This window comes from Chiloscyllium punctatum, chromosome 36 (genome assembly GCF_047496795.1).
Source record: "Chiloscyllium punctatum isolate Juve2018m chromosome 36, sChiPun1.3, whole genome shotgun sequence".
Classification (NCBI taxonomy): domain Eukaryota; kingdom Metazoa; phylum Chordata; class Chondrichthyes; order Orectolobiformes; family Hemiscylliidae; genus Chiloscyllium; species Chiloscyllium punctatum.
Genome location: NC_092774.1, coordinates 70,793,844 through 70,813,213, shown reverse-complemented (window position 1 = coordinate 70,813,213; position 19,370 = coordinate 70,793,844). Strand labels below are relative to the sequence as shown.

Below are 19,370 nucleotides of genomic sequence, written 5' to 3'. Positions count from 1 at the left end.
GGCCAGGAGCCCTTCATTCCTGACAGGAGCAGAGTGTGGGTGTAGAGAGAGACTGGGGAGGAGGGGGGGGGGGTGTACAGAGGGTGGTACAGAGAGAAAGAGAATGAGTGGGCTTGATAGAGAGATTGGGCGGGGGGAGAAGTGGGATCTGGCACGGGGCAGGGTGACACTAGGTACATGGATACACAAGATGGCCGCTGAGCCATCCGTTGGCCAACTTGACACACAAAAAGGCCCCCGGATCACAATACGGAGAGAAACAGCAGAGCAGGTACAGATACTGCCTGGGCCGACCACAATACCAGCAAAATGGACTCACTACCCAGTTGATTAGTTTAAGGCGGGTGGGGGAGACAATACTCATGAGTAATGAACACTGCCCGCCGAAGTGTCTGGGTCCAGCCAACACCTCTTACAGAAGTGCTAACAGCTTGATACAGACTCAATACGAAATGCTAATAGCCAGGGCTGCAATAATCCCCCTTCTCAGGAAGAGCAATTCGCGCCCATTACTACAACAATGGATTTCCATGCAGACATTGAAATGGACAATGTCTGCACTGAAACTGACAATGACTGTGCGGACATTAACAAAGGCTGTGCTGGAACTGACAAAGACTGTATGGAAACTATCAACGATTCTACAATGATTACCATAAACAAATCATATGAGGGGCATGGATAGGATAAATAGACAAAGTCTTTTCCCTGGGGTCGGGGAGTCCAGAACGAGAGGGCATAGGTTTAGGGTGAGAGGGGAAAGGTACAAAAGAGACCAAAGGGGCAACGTTTTCACGCAGAGGGTGGTGCGTGTATGGAATGAGCTCCCAGAGGATGTGGTGGAGGCTGGTACAATTACAACATTTAAGAGGCATTTAGATGGGTATATGAATTGGAAGGGTTTGGAGGGATATGTGCCGGGTGCTGGCAGGTGGGACTAGATTGGGTTGGGATATCTGGTCGGCATGGACAGGTTAGACCGAAGGGTCTGTTTCCATGCTGTACATCTCTATGACTCAATGTTACAAAGACAGTAATCTCATCACTGATCGATTGTATCATAAGATGCATAAAAGTTTCTTGACATGTGCTCTGGGTCGAGAGAAGACACACAGCTGACACTGTGTTGTTGGTGTCTTTCTCTCCCCTGAGCGCCGGTATTTCATTATGCAATAAACTCTGTCATTGAACCCCAATTCTGACTCTGAGCCTCGTGTTTTTCCCACAACAGGGGAGAGAGAATGGGCGGGGGTGGCGGATGGTGGGGGTGGGGTGGGAGGGAGAAAGAAAGAATGAATGGTGGGGGACTGGAAGAATGGACATGGGATAGAGGGTGTGATGAGAAAGAATAGATGGGGGCAGAGAGTGGGTAGGAGGACTGGAAAGGAGGCAGAGGGTGGGGAGAAAAACAACAGGGGTGCAGAGGGTTGCGTGAGAGAGAATGAACAGGGTGGTCGGAGTATAGAGGGAGAATGGACAAGATGCTGGGGATGGAGAGAGAATGCACAGGGGGAGCTGTGGGCGGTGGGGGGGAATGGACAGGGAGCGCAGTGAGTGACAAAGATCAAAAAGGTTGATGAAAGTCAACACTTATCAGATTGTTTCTGGACCAGAAAAGCTTGCACTGGAGATTTACAAAAGAGGGGTGTCTTCTGTGTATTCCTTCAATTAGTTTTGAAATATTGTTTGCGTGTCTTAATTGTTAAGCCTTACCGGGCACATAGAAAACTGGCTATGGTTGTTGGAGGTCAGTCATCACAGTTCCAGGATGGTCTCTGCAGGAATTCATAGGGTAGTGTCTTAGGCTCAACCATCTTCATCAATGACCATCCTCCATCATCAGGTCAGTGGCGGAAATATTCGCCAATAATTGCACAATGTTCAGCACGATTCACATCTCCTCACAAACTTCAGTTTGAAATGCAACAAGACCTTAACAATATCCAATGGGCTGACGAGTGGGAAGTAATATTTATGTCATACCAATGCCAAACAATGACTCATCCCTAAAAGAGATAAATTGACCACTGCCCCATGATATTCAATAGTGTTACTGTCACTAAACACCCCGCTATCAACATCCTTGGGGTTTACCATTGAACAGAAACTCAACTAGACTAACCACAGCCACAACGACAACAAGAACAGGTTACAGGTGGCTCAGTGGTTAGCACTGCTGCCTCATAGCACCAGAGACCTCGGTTCAATTGCTGCCTCGGGTAACTGTCTGTGTGGAGTTTGCACATTCTCCCTGTGTTTGTGTGGGTTTCCTCCGGGTGCTCCGGTTTCCTCCCACAGTGCAAAGATGTGCAGGTTAGGTGAATTGGCCATGCTAAATTGCCCATAGTGTTGGGTGTATTCGTCAGGGATAAATACAGGGTAGGGGAATGTGTGTGGCTGGGTTGCTCTTCGGAGGGTTGGTGTGGGTTTGTTGGGCTGAAGGGCCTGTTTCCATAATGTAGGTCATCTAATCAGGTCAGGAATACTGCGGCAAGTAACTCACCTCCTGACTCCCCAAAACCTGTACATCTTCTACAAGGCACAAGTCAGCAGTGTAATGGAATACTCTCCCACCAGCTTGAATGGGTGCAGCTTCAACAGCATTCAAATAGCTTGATACCATCCAGTACAAAGTCGCCCACTTGATTGGAACCATCTCCACATACATCCACTCCCTCTGCCCCACTGTTGAGAATCAGTGGTGTGTCCGATCTACAAGATGCACCACAGAAATTCACCAAAGATACTTAGAAATTACCTTCCATACCACAAACCACTTCCATTTAGAAGGACTGGGACAACAGATACTTGGGAACAGAACCTCTTGCAAGTACCCCTCTAAGCCACTCTCCATCTTGACTTGGAAGCAACTTGCTGTTCATTTAGTGTCGCTGGAGCTAAATCCTGGAATTCCCTCCATAAGGGCATTGTAGGACACTGTATAGCATGTGGATCACAGCTTCTCCACCACCACCTTCTCAAGAGGAAATAAATGCTAGCCAGCCAGAGATGCCCATGTACCATGAATAACTTTTAATAAATGGTTGAAACAGAGGGTTGGAACCCGCAAATTTAAAAAAAAATCGACGTTCAGGTGGAACAGATGTCGGGCTTTGATTCAGTCCTTATTTGAGGACAGATAATAGACAATAGACAATAGGTGCAGGAGTAGGCCATTCTGCCTTTGAGCCTGCACCACCATTCAATATGATCGTGGCTGATCATCCTTAATCAGTATCCTGTTCCTGCCTTATCTCCATAACCCTTGATTCCACAATCCTTGAGAGCTCTATCCAACTCTTTCTTAAATGAACCCAGAGACTGGGCCTCCACTGCCCTCTGGGGCAGAGCATTCCACACAGCCACCACTCTCTGGGTGAAGACGTTTCTCCTTATCTCTGTCCTAAATGGTCTACCCTGTATTTTTAAGCTGTGTCCTCTGGTTCGGCACTCACCCATCAGTGGAAACGTGTTTCCTGCCTCCAGAGTGTCCAATCCTTTAATAATCTTATATTTCTCAATCATATCCCCTCTCAATCTTCTAAACTCAACGGTATACAAGCCCAGTCGTTCCAGTCTTTCAGTGTAAGGTAATCCTGCCATTCCAGGAATTGACCTTGTGAACCTACATTGCACTCCCTCAATATCCAGAATGTCTTTCCTCAAATTTGGAGACCAGAACTGCACACACTACTCCAGGTGTGGTCTCACCAGGGCCCTGTATAGCTGCAGAAGCACCTCTTTGCTTCTATACTCAATCCCTCTTATTATGAAGGCCAGCATGCTATTAGCCTTCTTCACTACCTGCTGTACCTGCATGCTTACCTTCATTGACTCGTGTACAAGAACACCCAGATCTCTCTGTACTGCCCCTTTACCTAAATTTAGGTAGTAATCTGCCTTCCTGTTCTTAGCACCAAAGTGGATAACCATACATTTATCCACATTAAACTGCATCTGCCATGCATCTGACCTAACTTGTCCAGGTCACCCTGTAATCTCCTAACATCCTCCTCACATTTCACCCTGCCACCCAGCTTTGTATCATAAAGAGCGATGTGCTGACACTGACTTGGAAATAGAGTTTAGAGTTGAACACCTGTAGCGTTTCACTCAGTGTAACAGTTTAAAATCGATTAAAGATTGGTTTATGATGTGTACGTTACCAACGCATGGAAAAGGACGATTAAGAAGGCATGTGGCACTCTTGATTTCATGTCTGTAATGGCCGATGTAGTCTCCACAATCCCAGGCGATCCAGGAACCGCTCTATCGGCCGTGAGCAATGTTCATGGTGCGCATGTGTGAGATGAGTGGGGCCCCACCCCTCATCGTTCTGATGGACGGGGAGACCAACCTTTGGGAATCCCTGGAGGACCGGAAGGAGACTGGTCCTCCTGCCAATCAGAGCCCCCCCATTGTCTGAATGCGGAAGTTGGACCACGAGCTTCGGAAGTTGCTGTTGCTCCTCTCTCTCTCTGAAAGAAGATTGAACTTCACCCCAGACTGCAACTTCCTTCCTCTGTTTAACATCTGTGAGGACGGCACTCTTTTTTTTCATCCCCTTTTCCATTTTTTTTCTCATCCTTGGGTTCAGTTGTTGGTCTGTAGGAGCTGAGGGAAAAAGAAAGTCAATCGAGGGGAAGGGACAGACTCTGGTCTAGATCTGTGTCTATTAATGTTTGACAGGCTTTGTTTCCTCAGCTTGACACATTTACTTGTCTGGCAAAAATGGGTGGCCCCTTGATCCATGCTGGGACTGGAAATAGATTATGCTGTGGGTGACTTGCTTGTAGTAGTCCAATTTAGATATGTAATCATGACACAAAAACCTTGGGTTATTGACTATTCATTCAGGAGCTCACAGGGAGAGCTAAGTCAACCTAATGGTCACAAGTCACTCCAATGAGAAAGAGAGAGTTGTGTGATAATTTAACAATTAGCAAACTAAGTCACTTTGCCCAGTGACTTAGTGTCTAGACAGTGTTGGTTAGTAGCTGATAACTATATAATAGGTCCTTGCAAAGAGAAGAATATTCCCATGCAAGGAAAGAATGTGTTTAACAGGTAGCAGTACAGCTGCAAGGCCGACTGTCTCTGATGAACCTGGAAAAGACAATCTTTTCCTGGAAACAAGCTTGAGCAAGCAGGCACTGAGCTGAGATTGAAAATGGTTTCCAGGTTTTTAATATGTGACAAAATGGCTGACCAGAATGCAATAATTCTCCCACAATTCCTTCTTTCTTTTCACCAAATCAGGAGGGCAGTTCAGAGGAACCGGCAAAAGGAGGGACGTAGCGGACCCAGTGGTGTGTGTTGGTGGTGGGGGTTTAGAATCGCCTAGGTAACTGTCATAGTCAGGGTCACCAGGATCGAGAGAGTGAGAGTCAGTGAAACCATCCATTGGTGGGGGAATGTCAGAAAAGGTTTTTCCTTCACTTTAAGGCTGGGCACCCGGGTCTTAGTCTCTCCTCCCAATGGAATCATCTTCCTAATGTCTACTCTGTCCAGGTCATTCAATATTCTGTATGTTTCAATTAGATTCCCCCTGAATGTGGGTCTGCTAATCAGCGTGAACCAGACCCTTTAGGATATGGTACAGCAGGGATTACGCTCATCAAATTGAGAATGGAGGGAGAGTGTGTGGATGGAGATTTTCAGCTTCAAGGGAATAAGAGAGGAAAACTGTTTGGTATAAATTAGAATTTACCTGATGGGCTGAGGACTGGCAGATGGAGTTTAATTTAGAGAAATGTGAGGTTTTGCATTTTAGTCAAGCAATCCAGGCAGGACTGGCACAGTGAAGGGGAGTGTTGCAGAACAAAGAGACCTTGGAGTGCAGGTTCACAATTCCTTGAAAATGGAGTCTCAGGTGGACAGGTTAGTGAAGGCGGCGTTCGGTATGAAGATGAAGAGGAGCTCCATTTTCTGTTGAGTAGTGAATCTATTGAATTCTTTGCCGAAGAAAGCAGTAGAGGCAGCTTCATTAAGTATAGTCAAGACACAGTTGGATGGGTTTTTGCATGGTCGGGGAATTAAGGGATTACTTGTGACATGCAGGGAGGAGGAGCTGAGACAATGAGCCACGATAATAACGAATGGTGGAGCAAACTGGACGGGTCAAATAGCCTACTCCTGCTTCTATTACTATGAAACTATAACCCTACATTTCCCATGGCTAACCCATCTAACCTGCACATCCTGGACACTATGGGCAATTTAGCCTGGCCAATCCAAATCAAAGCCGGTGAACAATGTAGTCATGTGGGAAATTAACATCAGAGGACAATAGAAAGGGACAAGGAGAGTAAATATACCAGCAATCAAAACTAGATTCTAAGGATCACAAAAATTGAAACTAAAAACGGTGTGTCTGAATGTGTGCTGCATTGTAACAAAAGTGAATGAATTGACTGCACACATTGAAGAGAATAATTATGGTCTGAGACTCCTTACAGAGGCATGGCTTCAGGATGACAAGGATTGGATCCTGAATATCAAGGGCATAGTCAAATAGGAAGCTAGGTAAAGGCAGAGGGTTGGCACTGCTAATCAAAGCACTGATCACAGGGTAGTCTGGTGTTCACTCTGATTTCAGATCCTGATTTCTCTGTCCTGTGCTGATCTCCCTGTTCCCACAGAGTATGATGTCGGTCTGTTCTCAGCTCTGCTGGATTTCTGCTGAAGCTTTTATGCCTCTTTACAGTTTCCAGAACAATAAAACGTTCAGTCAATCGAAAGCCTACCCACAATCTCCCAGCCTGTCAACCATCCAGACACACAGTGTAGCCATAGCAGGGAATCAAAGAAGAAAAACGAAACAAACTTAGAATAAAATAAATGCTTAATGTTTGTTCATTAGGAAGTAAACCAGAAATAGGGGTCTCCCAGGATCCTGATGTCTACTACATGAGGAATTCTGTCTCCCTTAGATGTAACTGTTAGTGCTGTTGGAACAAAGTGTGCCAAATCATTTAAAGCAAAGTAGTCAGGAGAGGAGACCTTGAGCAATTAACTAGCTTTATTCATTGCCATTGGGAAGACCTATTTGGAGTACGTTGGACTTTGTGTTGAACAATGAAATACAGAATGTTACAAGTTTTATGATAAAACACAAGCCTACTGTCCATTAATTATGCAACGGAGGGGCAGTTGTAAGGTTCACATTTCTTAATGTCTGCAAAACTGAATGTTATCTTCTACTGCTGGTTTAGCTCAGCTCGAATCACCAATAAGGAACAGAGGGAAACAATACATCATAATATGAAGCAGCACAGTCTAATGGTCTGAGGAGCAGAGACAGCCCGCAGCTGCAAGGTCAGGCTATCAAAACAGAATTCCTTAGCCACAGCTCAGACAGCATTATGTTAGCAGGCTACATTTTACTGCTAACATTGCTTTGTGACAAAATGACTTCCACGCAGTTTTGTGTCAATTTTGGTCAAATTCTCCCACAATCTCTCCTTTTTTTTAATTAAAAAGAAGAGATTAGGGGTGTCAGCAAAAGGGGAATTATACCCAGAGCAAGAGGGATTGTCAGGGGTTGTGGTTGGAGATCAGACAGATAGTCCTCTGGTTAGTAAGGACAGGGGCAGAAGGCTCCAGGGATTGGGAGTCATCATCAGGGGTTTCATCAGGAAGGGGAAATCTCGGCAACTGGGAGATCACTGGAGAGGAGGGCCACAACAGTGAACTGAGCCAAGCGCAGGATTGTCTGCGGGGTGACTTTGATTTTCAGTTGAGCAGTTCCAAAGGCAGGGGAAAGAAAGGTGCAAGTTGGTTAAATTCTATAAGTGCTCGCTTGGTGCAAGTTTGGGATGAATGGGAATATGGGCACATACCAGCAGCTAGAGTGGTTGACCTTCTGTGTAGAAAGAAAAGTATTAACCTGTAATTCCCGTTTACTAGAGGTTATCAAGTCCAATCAAACGTAGTTCATGAAAGAAAGCTAAGAAAGAACGCAGTGAAAGGCAGAATGATCAGGCTGAGCCATTCACGGATGAAGGCTGAAGATCTATCTCTGACGGGGTCTTCTGTGTTCCTCCAGGAGGTGGCGCTCTTTTGCATTCTGTTGTGTGTGTCCATGTGGCCTCCCTTGACCTTGACTGCTGAATGGGTGACCAACAGGACTAGGAATGGGCCCTTCCATCTCGGCTCCAATATGCCCGGTACTAATTCTTAGGCTTGGCGTACCTGTGAATGCAAACTTTGAAGAGTTTTGGTTAATTGATGCAAATATTTTGCATTTGTCCAACACTATAGTGGCAGCTGTTTCAATCATTGGGATGGTTTTGATTCATCTACTAAATACATCTACTCTTATTAGACAATATTCATAACAACGTACGCAACAATTCTATCTGAGCCGGTTGTAGACAGGTAAAAAGGCCCACGAGGCAAGGAAGTGGTTAACCAAGACAGGGCAGCCCTCTTACAGCATGCATATTGTTTATTTACAAATTAAACACTCTTCAGCTCTTTTCCTCGCTACTTTCTGAAAATCTGGGCACCACCAAGTTTGTAACAGAGTATTAACCGTTCCCTCCCTGCCCAAGTGTGTACAATATTGCATATATTCAATTGAAATAGGCAGCAGCAAAGAAGGAACACAAACCAGTCCATCAGGGGTCACCCACATTTTGGTTTGGGTGTGGAGGGAGTACCCTATTTGAGGCCATAGTTTGTGTTCTTCTTCAGGGGCGTCCCCTGTGATTTCAGCACCATACCCAGGCAAATGTGCATTCAAACCAGATTACAAAGTGTTAACCTTTATGCAACCTGGAGGGTTTCGGCACTGAGTTGAAAAGTGTGGTGCTGGAAAAACACAGCAGGCCAGGCAGCATCCGAGGAGCAGGAGAATTGACGCTTCGGGCATAAGCCCTTCTTCAGGCCCGAAACATCGATTCTCCTGCTCCTGGGATGCTGCCTGGCCTGCTGTGATTTTCCAGCACCACATTTTTCAACTCTGGTCTCCAGCATCTGCAGTCCTCACTTTCTCCTCGGTGTAGGCACTGTGTCAGTCTCTCCCTGCCGATGTGCCTCTCTATTTTTGCACTTGTCTGTGTCTCTCTCTCTGCCTGCGCCCCTCTTTCTCTCTCTTCCTGCCTACGCGTCTCTCTCTCTGCCTGCCTGTTCCTCTCTCTCTACATACATGCCTCTCTCCGCAATATTTTCCAACTTTCTTCGAATCTCAGTTTCAGTTTTTGTTTATTCCTTCCTTTCAAGGGTAATGAGACACGCTCATTCCAGAACAGTCCAAGTTCAGGAGTTGAGCCTCATAAATCCTGGCTGTGACACATAGCTGCCTAACCAACTGTGCAAACTCTAAATACCTCTCAGCTATTCCATTTGCAAATTGAACACTGTTTTCAAGGCAAGTTTTTGGGCAGCACGGTGGCACAGTGGTTAGCACTGCTGCCTCACAGTGTCAGAAACCTGGGTTCAATTCCCGTCTCAGGCGACTGTGTGGAGTTTGCACATTCTCCCCGTGTCTGCGTGGGTTTCCTCCGACAGTCCAAAAATGTGCAGGTCAGGTGAATTGGCCATGCTAAATTGGCGGAGTTTTAGGTGAAGGGATAAATGTAGGGGAATGGGTCTGGGTGGGTTGCGCTTCGCCGGGTCGGTGTGGACTTGTTGGGCCAAAGGGCCTGTTTCCACACTGTAAGTAATCCAATCTAATCTAATCAAGTTGTTAGTGTCTCTGCATTAGTCCACAACCCAGGGGAAATACAACAGAGTATTTAATAGTTGCCCACTGCGTCGTGTATGCCAAATTTATTCAAGTCTGGACATTATACTTATTGCAGAATTTTACTAGCCAATTAAAACTAATGTTGCGCATTTGAATGGATCGGTGGCATTTTGAAGCCTGCCGCAGACATCAGTGTAGCTCCAGGTCTTATCAAAGAAGGTTTCACCAGCCATAACCCTGGGGCAAGCAAATTCTTTATTACTCATTTTTTAAAGCATAAGCTGCTCTCAGCAGCATTACGTCAGGACACTCTCACTCGTATCTTGTGGCTGAGTAGCGAGAATTGTATCACCATTTTTGTCCCTGGCCAGCTTTCCTTTTTATTTGGACACAACAAAAGCAGCAACCACCCTCTGTGTTTCATCTCTCAAAGGATATCAGTCAGTGACCTGGCAGCAGCAGGGTATCTCCTGGCTGACTCGCCAACTGTGGGGGATGGAAATAAAGTCCCATGCAAAGAAAGAATTTGTTTATCAGGGAGCAGTACAGCTGCAAGGCCAACTGTCTCCACTGAGCCTGGGAAACATAAGCTCTGGAAAGCAAGCACTAAGATGAGATTCAAAATGGTTTCCAGGCTTCAATATGTGACAAAATGGCTGACCCAAATCTAACAATTCTCCCACGTCATTGCAAGGAATAAAACAATGAAAATGCAATAAAATTAGAAATAAACAGACGATAGAGCGTAATGTTTGTTCATTAGGAAGTAAACAAGAAATAGGGGTCTCCCAGGATTCTTATCATGCCCTACTTGAAGAATTCTCTCTCTCTTACATCTAACTAAGATTTACTACAATATTTACATCTATAGAAATAAAACATCTGTTATCAAATAGACATAAAGGCATCCAACACTGATGTAGACTCTTCTCTCTCTCATGCACATACGCGCATACATAAGTCCATGGGAGTAAATGTGTATTTGCAGAATTATATTTGCAGGGTTAAAAATCACACACACCATGTTATAGTGCAAAAGGTTTAATTGGAAGCACTGGCTTTCAGTGCAGCTTCTTCATCAGGTGTTTATGGAGTGTGGGATATAGGTAAATTAATGTTACTTCTGCAATTCTGCAATTCCATCTTACAAAGTAAAATGAACTCACACCAGTGTGTAATTGTTTTAGCCACGAGCTGAGTCAACAAGAATGGAAACAATGTGGAGGAAATATATAATTGTTTTTGTATTAGCTAAAACTGTATGTCAGAAGGTAGACATTATGGGCAAGTAGATAAGATGTTGTGAGGGGATGAAGTTAAGCTAGATACGCCTGTACAAACAGTAGAAATAAACATGTGTTTCCCACTTTTACAAAAACACAGGAACAAACCCCAATTAAAACGGTCATTGGGATCAGAACGGCCTCGGGAAAGGCACAGATGAAGGGGGTAGATAATGATGAAGAAAGAATATGCCCAACAATGACCTACAGCAGGATGAGGTCAAACAGCCTTGTGAGACCAGAAATAAGCATTTTATCACAGACAAGGCCGGATAAGGCAAGAGATAAACAGGGGTAATGGGGGCCGGTCTTAGGGAAGTGGACGATGTAAGCAGGGGAGGAGCAGTGTAAAACAATAGACATCAAATCATATAAATATTATGTATGAATTGAATTTGGTGTGTATGTCCCTTGCCTTGAAGACAGTGGACATCACACCCACTTGCAAGTGTAAAATAAATGACACTACTGATTCAGATCTTGTCTCGGACTGAAATTATTGAAGTGAGTGGGCTTTGTTTCTCACAATTGGGGGCTCGTCCGGGATTTTCTTCCATCACCAGGGGGAGTGGCTGGCCTTGGACACTGGGAAGACGCGTCCCGTTCCCCATTGAGGAGCGGTCTCGTGTCCTGGTTTGGTCTGCTCCCTTGTGCGACTGGTACGAATCCCACAAGAGAGACATCTGAATCAGACAGTGATAGGAGCTCGATAGACAATACGGCACAAAGGGGCCAGGCAACTCTGTGCACAGACCAAGGTAAGAAACCTGACTTTTAAGTATTGCCTTGGTGGCCGGGATTGAGTTTTAGTAGTTAATAAGGGACTAACGAAGGAACTCAATATGGGTTGTGCTGTGGGTAAGGAAAAAGCCTCCGGGAAAACAAAAGAAGGAAAAAGCAATGGAATTGGAGGCGGGGTCCCTTACAACATACCTCCAGAAAGTTCTTTGGGGAGGATGTTGTGGAATTGGCAAAATAATACTTGTACAGGGGAAAAAGATGATTAAATATTGTTGCTTCATATGGACTAAGGAATCCATTCTTCGTCCCGCCTCTTTTGGCCAAAATTCAGGTCGGACAAAGACTGGGTTTGTAAATATCTGAATTTATTTGTCAATGAGTGAGAGAGAGAGAGAGAGAATGAGGAGAGCTGTACAGCTGGTCGAAAGTTTAACCCTTTGTGATTTGGTTTGAATGCACATTTGTTTGTTGGTGATTGAATGTTTGTGTTTTATTCCCTGGAGCTTGAGTTCCGGGACTGTTTTGAATCTGATTCTTATTATGGAAACTTAACATGATTTCTTTAAAGGTTAAGGATTCTATAGAGATTATAAAAAAAAAAGAATGATAACTCCTGTTCTTCTTACAGGTCATGACTGCCTTACTATCAGTTTCTAACTAATCTCTTTTATCTTTACATGAAAGCGATTTATGGAGGACAGTTGAAGTTTCAGTTCAACATTAGATTGTAGTAAAAACAAGATCCTATGGTTAATATCTGTGACCTTGGATTCGGCCATTGTTCATGCATTAGAAGTTTTTTTTCTTTAAACTTGAATAGACAAATAATTTTAAGGCAGCTCTGATTATTTCACGACCTATAGTATTGTAATTGAGCAATGATTGGTCAGCACTACTTAAGAAAACTAATTTTGGATTTAAATTAAGGGACTAAAACTGGGTGATTACAGTGGATTTCAAAATTGAGAACTGTATGCATTTTACATTTTGAATATTAAATACTGAATAAATGAATAAACTTATAAATATATTTACAAGTTTGGAACAGGCTTTAAAGTTAGTCAAGCATGAATTGATGAATTGGTTTTTGAAGTTATGGGGAGCTAGAAATATTGCAATATTTCATTAAAAAAAAGAAAGAGGGGAAGAACGTAATGACTTATCCCCTTCGGGAGGTACCAATAGGGGACAAAGAGATTGGGTTTGTAAGTGTCCCCCTCAGCAGTGGGGAGGTCAGGACATTTAAAAAAAAAATGAAGGTCCTAGTTGAGGATCTGGTAGGGTTGTCTGAACAAACTGATCAATTTTTGGGGCCCAGTCTGTATACCTGGGCTGAGTTAATGTCTATTTTGAATATACTATTTACTGGGGAAGAAAGGGGACTTATATGGGGAGCAGCCATTAAAATATGGGACAGGGAACACCCCATTGGAGATGGAGATGCTGGACAGGGAGAGGTGAAGTTTCCCCTCAGAGACCCCCAGTGGGAAAATCAAAATCCGGAGCAGAGAGAAGAAATGAAGGAATTGAAAGACCTGATTCTAAAAGGAATAAAAGAGGCAGTTCCGAAGTCACAGAATTTGACTAAAGCCTTTGAAGTTAGACAGGAGAAAGGTGAGACTCCCTCAGCTTTCTTGCAAAGATTAAGAGACTCAATGTGGAAATACTCTGGAATGAACCCTGAGGACCCAGTGGCACAGGGTCTTTTGAAAGTATATTTTTGTGACAAAGGAATGGCCAGACATACAGAGAAAGATACAGCAAATAGAAGGGTGGAGTGAAAAGCCATTAGATGAATTGTTAAGAGAGGCCCAGAAAGTGTTTGTAAAGAGAGAGGATGAGAGACAGAAACAGAAGGTGAAAATGATGGTAGCTGTGGTTGATGAGGTAGTTAAAGAAAAGAGTGGAACCAATATTGAGCAACTGGAGCGGTGGGTGGCAGCATGTAGAACAGAGAGGAAGGGGGAAAGGGAGAGAGAGAGAGAGAGAGGACAAGGGGGAGTATTTGATAGAGGGTTCGAGCGACAGGGGCAGAGCTGGAGGTCTCCACAGGCAGGATGCTATTATTGCGGAAAGATAGGGCATTTTAAGCGGGAGTGTCCTGATGTACAAAGGGAAGAGAGGGCAATTCCGCTTATGAATTTTGATGAAGAATAGGGGTGTCAGGGGTTCCTGCCCTTGGGGGCCCACCAGGAACCCTTGATAAACCTGAAGGTGGGACCCTGTAGGGAAGAGGTAGTCTTCCTAGTAGATACGGGGGCAGCACGGTCATCGCTGAATTTTAAACCAAAGAAAGTAGGAATGTCAACACGGTCAATTACTGTTTCGGGGTTAAAAAGGGGAAGGATTTACTGTTCCAGTATTTGAACCTATGATGACAGAAGGTCCTAAGGATAGGGTCACAGGGGAACTGTTGTATATCTCTGATATAGGAAGTAACTTATGAGGGAGAGATTTAATAACCCTCTTAGGACTGGAGATTGGAATTCAGGAAAAAGAATTAGTTGTACAAAGGCAATGTTGACAGAGGATGTGGAGAGAGAGATAGACCCTATTGTATGGGCTAGGGAAGGGAATTGTGGAAAACTACAGATCCCTCCCCTTGAAGTAAATTTTAAAAAAAAGGAAAAGGGGACGTTGTCTGTGAGCGACAATATCCCATTTCCATAGAAGGTAAACGAGGACTGCAGCCAGTAATTGAAGGACTGATTAGAGATGGACTGTTGGAGCCATGTATGTCTCCTTATAATACCCCAATTCTACCAGTGCGGACATCCGATGGAACTTATCGATTGGTGCAGGATTTGAGAACATTAAATTGAATAGTACAGATCAGGCACCCAGTGGTGCCAAACCCCTCTATGTTATTAAGTAAGATCCCTCATGACCACAAATGGTTTAGTGTGATAGATTTAAAGGATGCCTTTTGGGCTTGTCCCTTGGCAGAGGACGGTAGGAATTTGTTTGCCTTTGAGTGGGAAGACCCTAAGACAGGACAGAAACAGCAACCCAGGGGTTTACGGAATCCCCGAATTTATTTGGGCAGATGTTAGAACAAGTATCGGAGAAATTTAGCAGCCCCAAGGGGACTACCCTGTTGCAGTATGTAGACGACCTCTTAGTAACAGGAAAAAAGAAGAGAAAGAGTAGTAGAAGCCACTAACAAATTATTGAATTTCCTGGGTCAGCAAGGACTGAGGGTATCTAAAAACAAACCACAATATGTGGAGCAAGAAGTGAAATACTTGGGACATTTAGTTAGTGAGGGAAAGCGAAAGATAAGCCCGGAACGGATAGAGGGAATAGTGGGAATGCCGCTGCCCAGCACTAAACGGGAGTTACACAAATGTTTGGGTCTCACGGGTTATTGCAGATTGTGGATTGATTCCTATGTACAGAAGACTAAGAAATTATATCTCAAACTATTAGAGGGGGAACCAAAATGTCTAAGTTGGGATGATGAGGCAAAAGAGATCTGATCCATGCCCCCGTGTTAGCCTTACCTTTCCTAGATAAACCTTTCCACCTCGTTGCTACCGTGGATAAGGGAGTGGTTTTGGGAGTATTAACCCAGAGGTGGGGGAAGGGATTAGTACATGAAGAATTGATTAAACGGGTCTTGGAGCCCCTATTACTTCCCCGAGAAATAGCAGTAGTGCATGTAAATGGTCATCAGAAAGGAAATGAACTAGGGAGGTTAGGGGAAATAGATTAGCCGATGAGGTGGCTAAGGAAGCAGCCCTGAACCCACAAGAAGTGGTGATTCATTCCCTAATACCTACTGTCCCAGGTCCTTGGGAAGCTCCTATATTTACTGAAAGCGAAGAAAATGAATTGAGAGATTTAGGGGCTGTAAAAACAGCAGAAGGGCATTGGAGGTTACCTGATGGAAGGGAAATGTTAAACAAAATGATGATGCAAGAGATTATGGCTGTCCTACACCAAGGCAGCCATTGGGGAGTACAAGCAATGTGTGATTTAGTTCTTAGGGAATATGGATGTAAAGAAATATATACAATTCCTAAACAAATATGTGATGGATGTATCATATGCAGAAAGGTAAATAAGAAAGTCTTGAGAAAACAGACCCCGGGAGGAAGAGACCCAGGATTGAGACCTTTCCAGAGTATACAAGTAGATGATACTGAACTCCCCAGGGTAGGAAGACTAAAATATATGTTGGTTATAGTAGATCATTTATCTGGTTGGGTTGAGGCATACCCCCTAGCTACCGCCACTGCGAGTGGGGTGTCTAAAACAATATTGGAGCACATAATTCCCCTATATGGGCTCGTGAACCATATTGATTCCGACCAAGGAACTGACTTTACCTCTAAAGTGATACGGGGGGTAATGAAAGGGTTGGGAATTTCCTGGGAGTTCCATACTCCATGGCACCCGCCATCATCGGGAAGGGTTGAGAGAATGAACCAAACACTCAAACGACAGCTCTCTAAATTGATAATAGAAACCAGACTCCCCTGGATCAAATGTTTACCTATAGCTCTCTTGCGAGTATGAACAGCCCCAAGGAAAGATTTGGGACTATCCCCCTATGACATCTTATTTGGATTACCTTACTTGGGAACGAATGGAGAATTGCCAATTCCCGAAACTAAAGATTTGTTTTTAAAGAAGTATATACTGGGTTTGTCCTCCTCTTTGTCTTTCCTCAGGAAACAGGGTTTATTGGCACAGACTCCACCCCTTGAATGCACCATTCATCCCATCTGGCCAGGAGATTGAATCTTAGGAAAATCATGGACAGAGACTAAATTGCAGCCGGACTGGGAAGGGCCGTACCAGGCTCTTTTGACTACCGAAACGGCAATAAGGACAGCGGAGAAAGGCTGGACTCACTACACTCGGATCAAAGGGCCAGTGGACCCTCCAGTTGAGGAAGAAGTCTGGACAGCCGAATCAACGCAAGATTCGCTGAAACTCAGGCTAAAGAGACTTTGAGTAACTGATTATACAGTGGCGACGCGAGCGCGGGATTATTTCTGTAAGATTGTATATTCAGCATGATGGTTAGAATACTGGGAATGCTGCTAGAGATATGATGCTAGCCCTTTTAGTATTGGGATTTTGTCAAATATCATTTTCATATGTATTATTAACGGTCCCCAAGTCTGATAATCCACAAGTAATAGACGCTGATGTATGCAGCTTAGTAAATTGTGGGGATGTAGATAATCAGAGACAGTACCGCAGCTCTGAGATACATCTTAAGTCCTATGGGGATAGCCTTGGGGATGGTATTTAGTATAATGGTCTCGTCACAGTACACCAGGCCCCCTTCCGACCAGCTCGTGATTGCCCTGATAAAAAGTGTAACCCAATATACCTAACAATAAGGAAAACCACATGGCACGAAACAATCCTGGTGGGGGGGGGGGGGGGGGGTGGGGGGGGGCACCTACGAGATACAATGAAATGAAATGTTTGGGATAGAAATGAAAGCAAATGGGAAGGATTTCTTGGGCTATTGTTTTTGAATTAGCGTAGGACAGGGAAAACGGGTAGAACTACTGGGTAATAAGATACAATCTTTCACCCCTCCCGATGATCCTAAAGTAGTAAAATTTATAGAGGTAAAGGACTTGAAACAGACCATTGAAATAGAAACTGGGTACGGGGATGCAAATGGTTGGGTTGAATGGGTAAAGTATACTGTGAAAAGTCTGAACAAGAGCAATTGCTATGCATGTGCCTCCGGTCGGCCAGTGGCCCAGGTGGTTCCCTTTCCGCTCGGGTGGAAGCGAGACAGGAAGGGCATGAAATGTATGATAGCCCTGTACCAGGATGATACTGCGTGGAATGATAGGAATTGTACCTCCCTATCACTGATGTTCCCTCCCTTGGAGAATAAAGATGCAAAAGGTCCCCCCCCTGTTTTCTGCCGCAGTTGGAAATCATACATCGTGTGCGGAGACGAGGTACAAGTCAGTCGAAAGATTTGGGGGAGCTGAAATTATGTACAGAAATTAAGAATGTTACCGAAACGGAGAAGGGAGGGAACTACTCAGCACTAAAGGTTCCCCGAGCGGATCTGTGGTGGGACTGTGGAGGCAAAATATTGAGACCCACGCTACCTCCAGATTGGAGAGGGATATGTGCAATTGTACAATTGGCAATTCCATTTACCCTGGCATTTGAGAAGGAAAACAAAGGAGGGAAAAAGGGAAGGGGTAAGAGATTACTGTTAGACACTTCTTTTGATGACAGGATTTATCTCGATTCGGTAGGAGTCCCTAGGGGGGTTACCTGATGAATTCAAGGCTCGTAACCAGATTGCAGCAGGCTTTGTGTCAGCTCTCTTTTGGTGGGTAACAATTAATAAAAATGATCATACCCTGTATGCGAGGGGTCACCCAAAGACTGATTGAAACAGCCTTGATGAAACAGGTGCCCCTGAAAGAAAAATGCAGAAGATAACAAATGGTAATTAAAGAAAAGGGGGAAATTGTGGGATATAGGTGAATTAATGTTACTTCTGCAATTATGCAATTCCATCTTACAAAGTAAAATGAACTCACACCAGTGTGTAATTGTTTTAGCCAAGAGCTGAGTCAACAAGAATGGAAACGATGTGGAGGAAATATATAATTGTTTTTGTATTAGCTAAAACTGTATGTTAGAAGGTAGACATTATGGGCAAGTAGATAAGATGTTGTGAGGGGATGAAGTTAAGCTAGATACGCCTGTACAAACAGTAGATATAAACATGTGCTTCCCACTTTTACAAAAACACAGGAACAAACCCCAATTAAAAGGGTCATAGGGATCAGAACAGCCTCGGGAAAGGCACAGATGAAGGGGGGAGATAATGATGAAGAAAGAATATGCCCAACAATGACCTACAGCAGGATGAGGTCAAACAGCCTTGTGAGACCAGAAATAAGCATTTTATCACAGACAAGGCCGGATAAGGCAAGAGATAAACAGGGGTAATGGGGGCCGGTCTTAGGGAAGTGGACGATGTAAGCAGGGGAGGAGCAGTGTAAAACAATAGACATCAAATCATATAAATGTTGTGTATGAATTGAATTTGGTGTGTATGTCCCTTGCCTTGAAGACAGTGGACATCACACCCACTTGCAAGCGTAAAATAAATGGCACTACTGATTCAGATCTTGTCTCGGACTGAAATTATTGAAGTGAGTGGGATTTGTTTCTCACAGGAGTATAAGATGGTAAGACACAGAATTTATAGCAACAGTTTACAGTGTGATGTAACTGAAATTATACATTGAATAAGACCTGGATTTGTTAAGTCTCTCATCTGTAAGGATGACCATGTTGGTTTCAGTTCTTTCATATGTAATTTACATACGTTTTTGAAAAGTTAAATTCTCATGTGAACTTTAGCAATTGGTGTCGTGTCAGCCCAGATAATGTATTGAAGGTGTGAGCTCCCCTGTGTGAGACTGTCTGTGCCACAATGGTTAAACTGATTTACGGAATCTTACATGGATTCATGCAGTTTTGAGTAAAGATGTAATTCTGCAAGTACAAATTCACCCAACAAACGTGTGCGTGGCTGGGGAGGTATATTTGCAGATACATTCTATTTTGTTTAAAAAATGCACAATCTGCAAACAGTCCAATACATGTAATAGTTTGTAAATTCCACTTTGGAAATAGAACCAGTC

General features: G+C 44.0%; 1 protein-coding gene across 1 annotated transcript in view; it reads left to right on the top strand.

The window, feature by feature from the left end:
- LOC140460650 (uncharacterized) overlaps positions 1–19,370 on the top strand; it is a 62,206-nt gene that overhangs the window by 21,818 nt on the left and 21,018 nt on the right. The window lies entirely within an intron of this gene.